Consider the following 9,280-nt stretch of genomic DNA (forward strand, 5'->3'; position numbering starts at 1 on the left):
CATCTCTGGGATGAAGTCTCCTTGGTCATGGTGGATGATCTTTTTGATGTAGTCTTGTATTCAGTTTGCAAGTATTTTATTGAGAATTTTTTGCGTCTATGTTCCTAAGGAAAATTGGTCTGTAATTCATTCTTTGTTGGGTCTTTATGTGGTTTGGGTATAAGGGTAACTGTGGTCTTGTAAAACAATGGGCAATGTTCCTTCTGTTTCTATTTTGTGGGATAATTTGAGGAGTATTGGCATGAACTCTTCTTTAAAAGTCTGTTAGAATTCTGTCCTAAAACCATCTGGCCCTGGGCTTGTTTTGGTTGGTAGACTCTTAATTACTGCTTTTATTGCATTAGGAGTTTGTAAGTCTGTTTAAATTGCTTATTGGATCTTGATTTAACTTTGGCAAGTGTTATGTATCAAGAAAATGGTCCTTTTTTTTTTTTTTTTTTAGGTTTTCCAATTTGGTGGAGCATAGGTTTTTTAAAGTATGTCCTTATGATTCTCTGGATTTCCTTAGTGTCTGTTGTTATGTCCCCTTTTCATCTCTAATTTTATTAATTTGATATTCTCTCTCTACCATTTAGTTAATTTGGATGAGGGTTTGTCAATTTTATTGACTTTTCTCAAAGAACCAACTCTTTGTTTTATTGATTCTTTGTATTTTTGTTGTTGTTGTTGTTGTTTCTATTTTATTAATTTCAGCCCTGTCTTTGATTATTTCTTGCCTGTTGTGGAATGATCTTTTTGTACGCTGTGCAGATGTGTTGCTCTTATTGGTTTAATAAAGAGCTAAATGGCCAATAGCTAGGCAGGAAGAGGTTAAGGTAGGACTTGTGGACAGGGAGAGAGCACAGATCAATAGCTAGGCAGGAAGAGGTTAAGGTGGGACTTGTGGACAGGGAGAGAGCACAGGGATGAAGAAGGGCAGAGTTTCGAGGAGACACAGGCAGAAGCAAGATGAACATGTCATGCTCAAGAAAGGTACCACCACATGGTAGATAAGAAATATGGGTTAATTTAGGATGTAAGAGCTACTTAGTAACAAGCCTAAGCTATTGGCTAAGCATTTATAATTAATAATAAGTCTCTATGTGGTTATTTGGGAGCTGGCTGGCAGGACAAAAAATTCTGCCTACACTTGCCATCTACCCTTTTGGGTAGTACTAGAACTTTTTGATGTGTAGTTAAGTTATTATGAGAATCCTCCAAACTTTTTTATATAGGCACTTAGTGCTATGAACTTGCCTCTTAGAACCTCCTCCATCATGCCCCATAAGTTTGAGTATATTGTGTGTTCACTTTCATTCTATTCCAGAAAGTCTTCGATCTCTTTCTTAGTCTCTGTCTTGACCCATTTTTCATTCTGTAGTGAGTTGTTCAGTTTCCATGAGTTTGTAAGTTTTCTGTTGTTTCTGTTATTGTTTAATCAATAGTGGTCAGATAGGATGCAGGGTGTTATTTCAATTTTCATGTATCTGCTGAGACTAGCTTTGTGCCTGAGGATATGCTTAATTTTGGAGAAAGTTTCATTAGGTGATGAGGAGAAGGTATATTCTTTTGTGTTTGGGTAAAATGTTCTATAAATATCTGTTAGGTCCATTTGGTTTATAACATCAGTTAGCTCCAGCATTTCTCTGTTTAGTTTTTGTCTGGATGACCTGTCTATTGGTGAGAATGGAGTATTGAAGTCTCCCACTATCAGTGTGTGAGGGTCAGTATGTGATTTAAGAAGTAGTAGTGTTTCTTTCATGAACTTGAGTACCCTTGTGTTTGGTGCACAAATGTTAAGAATTAAATTGGCATCTTGGTACATTTTTCTTTGAGTATATAGTATCCTTCCCTATCTCTTCTGATTAGGTTTGGTTTGAAGTCTATTTTGTCAGATATTAGAATGGTTGCATCAGCTTGCTTTTTAGGTCCATTTGCTTTGGAATATCTTTTTCCATCTTCTATCCTTGATGTTGAGGTGTGTTTCTTGGATGCAGCAGAAGGAGGACTCCTGTTTTTGTATCCATTCTGTTAGTCTGTGTCTTTTTACTGGGGAATTGAGTGAGACCATGATGTTGAGAGATATCAATGAGCAGTGTTTGTTAATTCCTGTTATGTTGTTGTGGTGGTGGTGTGAGTGAGTGTGTGTGTAAGTGTGTGTGTGTGTGTGTGCGTGTGTGTGTGTGTGTGTGTGTGTGTGTGTGTGAGAGAGAGAGAGAGAGAGAGAGAGAGAGAGAGAGAGAGAATTCTCTTTTGATTTGTTGATCTGGAATTATTTATTCCTTGTGTTTTCTTGGGTGTGGTTAACCTCTTCAAGTTGGAATTTTCCTTGTAGCAGCTTCTGTAGGGCTGGATTTGTAGATAGATACTGCTTAAATTTGGTATTATCATGAAATTTCTCCATCTACTGTTATTGAAAGTTATTGCTGGGCTGACATCTGTGGTTTCTTTGAGTTTGTAGAAGAACATCTGTCCAGGCCCTTCCGGCTTCTAGAGTCTCCACTGAGAAGTCAGATGTTATTCTAAGAGGTCAGCCTTTATATGTTACTTGGTCTTTTTCCCTTGCAGCTTTTAGTATTCTTTCTTTGTTCTCTATGTTTATTGTTTTGATTATCGTGTGTCAAGGGGAATTTCTTTTATGGTCCAGTTTATTTGGTGTTCTGTATGCTTCTTGTACCTTGATAGGTATCTCCTTTAGGTTAGGGAAATTTTCCTCTATGATTTTGTTGAAACTATTTTCTATGCCTTTGACTGCTGTGGATATCGCTCTTTATAAATAAAATGATGATTGGCCAGTAGCCAGGCAGGAAGTATAGGCAGGACAAACAGAAGAGAATTGTGGGAAGAGGAAGACTGAGTCAGGAGACGCCAGCCCACCATCCAGGGAGCAGCATGTAATGGCACACAGGTAAAGCCATGGAGTATGTGGTAACATCTAGATTAACAGAAATGGGCTGAGTTTAAGTGTAAGAGCTAGTCAGTGGTAGGCCTGAGCTAATGGCCAGGCAGTTTTAAATAATATTAGCCTGTGTGTGTTTATTTGGGTTGGAGTGGCTGCGGAAACGCAAGGACACAGGAGCCGGGTGGACACAGGAAAGCTTCAACTACATTTGACTTGGGTTTCTTCTCCTTCCTCTATTCCTATTATTCTTAAATTTGGTCTTTTCACAGAGTCTCATGTTTCCTGAATGTTTTGTGTCAGGATGTTTTCAGATTTAACATTTTTTTTTGACCAAGGTATCTATTTCTTCTGTTGTGTCTTCAATGCCTGGGACTCTCTCTTTCATTTCTTGTATTCTGTTGTTGAGGCTTGCCTCTGAGGTTCCTGTTGGAGTTCCTAAATTTTTCATTTCCAGATTTCCCTCAGTTTGGCTTTTCTTTGTTGATTCTAGTTTTACTTTCGGGTCTTGAGCTGTTCATTTCCTTCCACCATTTGTGATTTCATAGATTTCGTTTAGGGATTTCATTTCCTCTTTAAGGACCTCTGTCATATTCATAAAGACCATTTCAAGGTCTTTGTCTTGTTCTTCAGCTATGTTGCAATTCTCAGGGCCTGCTGTGGCAGGGCCGCTAGGCTCTAGTGGAGACATATTGTGTTATTGATTATGTTTTTACATTGGTGTCTAGGCATCTGGGTTTGGGATGATTGTATCTATGTGCTAATGCCTGGTCTTGTCTTTGCTGGGTGTGTGTTTTGTCTCTTGGTTTCTGTTGCCCTTTCTGGTTCTTAGGAGGGTGTGGTGGCTGTGGGTTGCCTGGTAGGGAATTCTTCTGGGATCCCGATAGGTGTGGCTATTGGGGGTTCCAGGTAAAACATGTTTCTGGGTATTGGGAGGTAACAGTTAGGAGTCAGAATGGGTGATCCACAGGAGGAGAGCAGGGTATTATACCAGGATCTGTTTAGTCACCTGCAAACCGGAGCAGAGAGTGAGGAGAGGCCACCATAAGTAGTCTGCTACAGAGCTGGGGATGAGCCTGGGGCATTGAATTTGGAGAAGAGGGAGAGGTGAAGATCTACAGTTAGCCTACCTGCTTCCCTGGCTGGAGTCATAGACGATCACCTTGAATTCTCTTTAGAACCCAATGTGATAGGTCCTGCTATTAATTCCATCTGACCAGGAAACTGAGGTTCATAGAAGTATGTCTGGCTTATCTACCGTTAGGTAGAATTGATAATGGAATTAAATCATTAAATCTTAGTACTACCAGGTTGAGAAAGCCCAGCTCTTACTATTTTTATAAAGCGGATGAAAGGTGGTGTTATCAAGACTATAAAAATAGCAATTTTTTTGACTTCCACATCTAGCTTCCTCCTATGCAGATTGTTTTTGACCACTTTGGAATTAGAAAACACTGAACAGTGAATCAGGTGAAATCACATTTCTCCCTCCAGGCTACTCCTGGAGTCGTCAGTGTTACAGGTGTGGACTTGAATCTAGGTCCCCACTGGAGTTTCCAGATCCTTGTGTCCCAGGGCAAAGAACAGAATGTTTCAGGACAAAGGGTTATGAAAGGACCAAGCAGACGCCATAACAGGCTGCTCAGTCTTCTATCTGAGATCAGGCCTCAAGTTCAGTTTCCTGAGACTTGAGCAAGCAGTTTCTGGAAGGGCCATAAACAAAAGACATAGTCCTTGCAGTAGCTCCCTTTCTGCACGTACTCTGACTGCTCAAGGTTCAGCCAGGTGTTTACTGTCTGGGACCCTTCACCAACTTAGAGTTACGTGCATGGGTCAATGTGAACGTGCTAGGCCAGCCAGCCCCCATGGCAGCTCAAGGATAGAGCCTGGGACTTGTCCAGGCCTGCCCCAAATGATAACTGTAACCCCCAACCAGTAAATTCAAAGGTTACATACCCTCACCCAATCATATGATGCCAAGGCTTGTACCACCCTGCTTTTGGTTTTTCCCTTTAAAAACCCCCCACCCTGAGAGCTGAGGGCCGTCCTCCTCCACCTGCCATGTTGAGTGTTGGACACAGACCAAGCCCGGGCTTGCTTGTTATCAATAAACCCCTGCGTGTTTTGCATCGGATATTGGCTCTGTGGTGGTCTTGCTTGGGGGGGTCTTGAGACACAGGAACAATAGTTAGAAATGGAAAAAAATTTATTTTATTTAAAATTTAAAAATTAAAATATAAGCACATAATTCCACCTCCCTTCTCTCTAACCCCTCAGGTTCCCACCCACTACTTGCTCCTTCTCAAATTCATAGCTTGATTTTCTTTAATTATTATTGTTACACACACACACACACACACACACACACACACACACACACACACACACGTGTGTAATTATAACCTGCTCAGTCCATTTAGTGTTGCTTGCATGTGTGTGTTTTCAGGGTGGGTCACTCTGTATTATCGATTAAGGGATTCATCTTCGGGGAAACCGAATTCTCCCTTTCTCAGCAGGCCTGTAGCTCTTCATCTAGGGGTAGGATCTTGCGAGGTTTATCCCTTATCCTCTGTGCCATTTGCTGGGAAGCCCTGAAGGCGTTTCTCTCAGTGTTGGCCTGGAAGAATGTGCTCTGAGGTCTCCATGATCCACTGACCAAGAGGTCAGGTGACTCACTGGAGCTACAGAATGCTTTAGAAATGTCCCGTCATCCTCTGGGACCACCATATTGGCTGTTCTTCCAGCCCCTATATCCTCATGGCCTGTGTCCTCTGAGCACAGTTACTGAACACCCAGAATGTCAGTTCCATCAGTATTAAAGAACAAACTGTGTTTTAAAATTTAGCTGTTGTAGAACACTCAGATGAAGCTTGACAGGGAGAGGGTTTTAAATGAGACTTTCTTAAGACTCAGTGTTTAAGTTAGAAGCCTGATATACTTGGTAGAAATCATAAGCAAATAGCTTGATGAAACACAAAATCTTTGTTCTGTAAACCTACTAATTACTTCAGGAAAGCCGAAAGCACAGAGCTACGCCATGCTTCCAGTCTTTAGATTTTAGGACTAGCAGGGACTCAAGGATCACGCCCCAGATGGAGATAATTGTCCATGAACGTGAGGCTGAACCCTGCGTAAGAGCCACCATGTCCTGAGCATGACTTAATTTCCCTCAGGCAGTAGAGGGTTCTTTAGACCATGTGTAGAATTAAGGATGGGGCAATGATCAACCAAATAACACTTTGACAAAGGCTGCTCACTTACATATACCTTTTAGGTTTTTCTGTTTTAAAGTTTTAGTTACATTATGGATTAAAAGGAATTTGGATTCTCAGCACTTATAATCATCTGGCCACTTATAAACCATGTAAACCATGTCAGAACATATCCACATGCAAGTAGTATATACACACACATTACCACATGCAAGCAGTATATACACACATACATAACCACATGCAAGCAGTATATACACACACAACCACATGCGAGCAGTATATACACATACATAACCACATGCAAGCAGTATATACACACACATAACCACATGCAAGCAGTATATACACACACATAACCACATGCAAGCAGTATATACACACACATAACCACATGCAAGCAGTATATACACACACATAACCACATGCAAGCCACACATAAGCATAGTTTCAAAAAATTAGCAAAGATTTGATGGGCCTTAGTTTAGACTATTGATTTTTAATAGATTTAACTGCCCTTAATCTTAAAACTATACTTTTAAAGACATGACTTTTAATATAATTTAATATAATTTTAAAGACACAGAGCCTAATCTGATGGTTTTAGGCAGGCGGAGCAGGAACCGACAGCTCTGTTTTAATACGACTATTTTTTTTTTTTTTTGGATGGTGGTGTTTTGCTTGTTTTCTGTTTAAATTGGAAAAGATAAAAACCTCGAAAACAAAACAATACAAAAACCCTGTTTTCAAAGCACAGATAGGCAACACTTTTTATATCTTAATGTTATAACTACGAAGTTAAAAAAATCAAGTTGAAAATAAAAGGCATTAGTTGTTATTATCGTAAGACTTTATAAATCTTCATTTTTATTACATACATTTTACACACACACACACTATATATATATTATGATGGATAGTGTTTTGTCAACCTGACACAAGTTAAGGTCATCTGGTAGAAAAAAATCTTCATTGAGAAAACGCCTCCATAGGATTGGCCTGTGAACCTGTGGGCCATTTTCTTAATTAATGTTGATGTGGGAGGCCCAGCCCATTGTGGGTGGGGCACCCCAGCCAGGGAGAGGTCCAGTCCATTGTGGGTGGGGCACCCTGGGCCAGTGGTCCTGATGGTGTGGGAAAGCAAGTTGAGCAAGCTGTGGCCAGCAATCCAGAAGGCAGCGACTCTCAATGGCTTTTCTTCAGTTCCTGCCTTGAGTTCGTTCATTCCTTGACTTTCCTCTATAATGTGAACTGTGATGGGGACATGTCAGCGGAAATGAATCCTTTTCTTCCCATGTTGCTGTGGTCTTGGTTCTTCATCACAGCACTAGGAGCCCTAACGCAGAGAGTAAGCTTCCCTAGACCCTCAATGCTATCGTTTATTGGGATTATATTTTCTTTGTTATAAATCTGATTCCTTTACATCTGGCCTGCAGTTTCTCTTCTCCTCCCTGTCTCTCTCCCACAACTCCCCGCTGTTCTGAACCCCCATCCCCAATCTCCTCCTCCATTCTGTTTAGGAAAGGGCAGGCCTCCTATGAATATCAACAAAACATGACATATCAAGTTGCAGTGAGATTAGATTTTCTACAATCCAAAATATGAAATGTTCTTTGAAAAACATACATAGCCACATGTCACAGATCTTATATTTAACATTAAGAGTATTTCTGAAAAAGAGATCCATGCCAATTAGTATAATAAAGATTTTTTTTAAAAGGATGTATTTTAGGTGTGTGTGTATGTGTGTGTTTATCTATGCTAGCCTGCTTGTATATATGTGCACCATATGTGTGGATGTCTGTGGAGGCCAGAAGAGGGTGTCAGATTCCTTGACACTAGAGTTACAGGCAGTTGTAAACTCTCAGATGTGGGTGCTGGGAACCAAACTCAGTCCTCTGCAAGAGTAGCAAGTGCTCTTAACCACTGAGCCGTCTCTACAGCCCATAATAAGGATACAAAATGTTTTTTTTTATTTTTTATTTTATGTGTTTGTCTGCTTTGCCTGCTTGTATGTCTGTGAAATGTTTTCATGTCTGGTGCTCATGGAGATCAGAAGATGGCATGGGATCCTTTGGAATTACAGATGGTTGTGAGTTGCCATGTGGATGCTGGGAACCAAACCAGGGTCCTCTGCAATGGTAGCAAGTGGTCTTAACCGCTGACCCATCTCGCCAGCTCCCTAATAATGTATATTACTCAGAGGTGTTATGATGAACATAAACCATTTTATGTCTTATTTCTATTCTTTTTTTTCCCAATGATCATTGAAAATGAAATAGAATTATTAAGATTTTTTTTAAAGAAAAGAATGGTACTTGGGCCTGGTGGTGGAGACTTGTAATTCTGTCTCAAAAAACAAACAAACAAACAAACAAAAAAAAAAAACCAAAAAACAGCCCCATTTCCTACCACCACCACCACAGGCAGACCAAATTTCAGTATGAGGAGCTGGAGAGATGGCTCAGTGGTTGAAAGAACTGGCTGCTCTTTCAGAGGACCTGGGTTCAATTCCCATCACACACACACAAATACACACACGCACACACACACACACGCACGCACGCATGCACGCACGCACGCACGCACGCACGCACGCACGGATATGCACACAGCAGCTCACAATCATCAGTAACTGTGCCTGATGCCCTCTTCTGGCTTCTACAGATACTACATGCACATGATGCATAGACATTCTTACAGACAGACAAAACATCCGTACACATAAAAAGAAAATATATGCAACACACGAGTTTCCATGAGAACAAAACGTTCAAACAGTAGCAGAGTTATAATAAAAAATAGTATGAGTTTTTTAGTTTTGAAGTAACACGACGTGGTATCTGGAAGTAGATGAAACAGGACTGGTTACTGGTAATCATGTTGGAAGCTGGCTGATGAGCACTGACTCACGGTCAGTATTGTCAGCTTGACACTTCATCTCCATGAGGGGGTGTCTCGATGTGCTGGGCATGTGGGCGTGTCTAAGATGGGAAGGCCTGATCGTTGTGAGTGTCACTCTTCCCTTGGCAGGGATCCCGGGCTGTGTAAGAACAGAGCGAGCCCTCAGAGGACTAGCAGGCTTGCACCGACACACTGCTCTCTCTGCTCCTGGCTGTGGATGGGCCTCGTTCCTGCCTTGACTTCCCTGCAGTGATGGACTGTAACCTGGAACTGCCAACTAAATACA

The sequence above is a fragment of the Peromyscus californicus genome, unplaced genomic scaffold (genome assembly GCF_007827085.1).
Source record: "Peromyscus californicus insignis strain IS unplaced genomic scaffold, ASM782708v3 Scaffold_16__1_contigs__length_79575227, whole genome shotgun sequence".
In the NCBI taxonomy this organism is placed as follows: domain Eukaryota; kingdom Metazoa; phylum Chordata; class Mammalia; order Rodentia; family Cricetidae; genus Peromyscus; species Peromyscus californicus.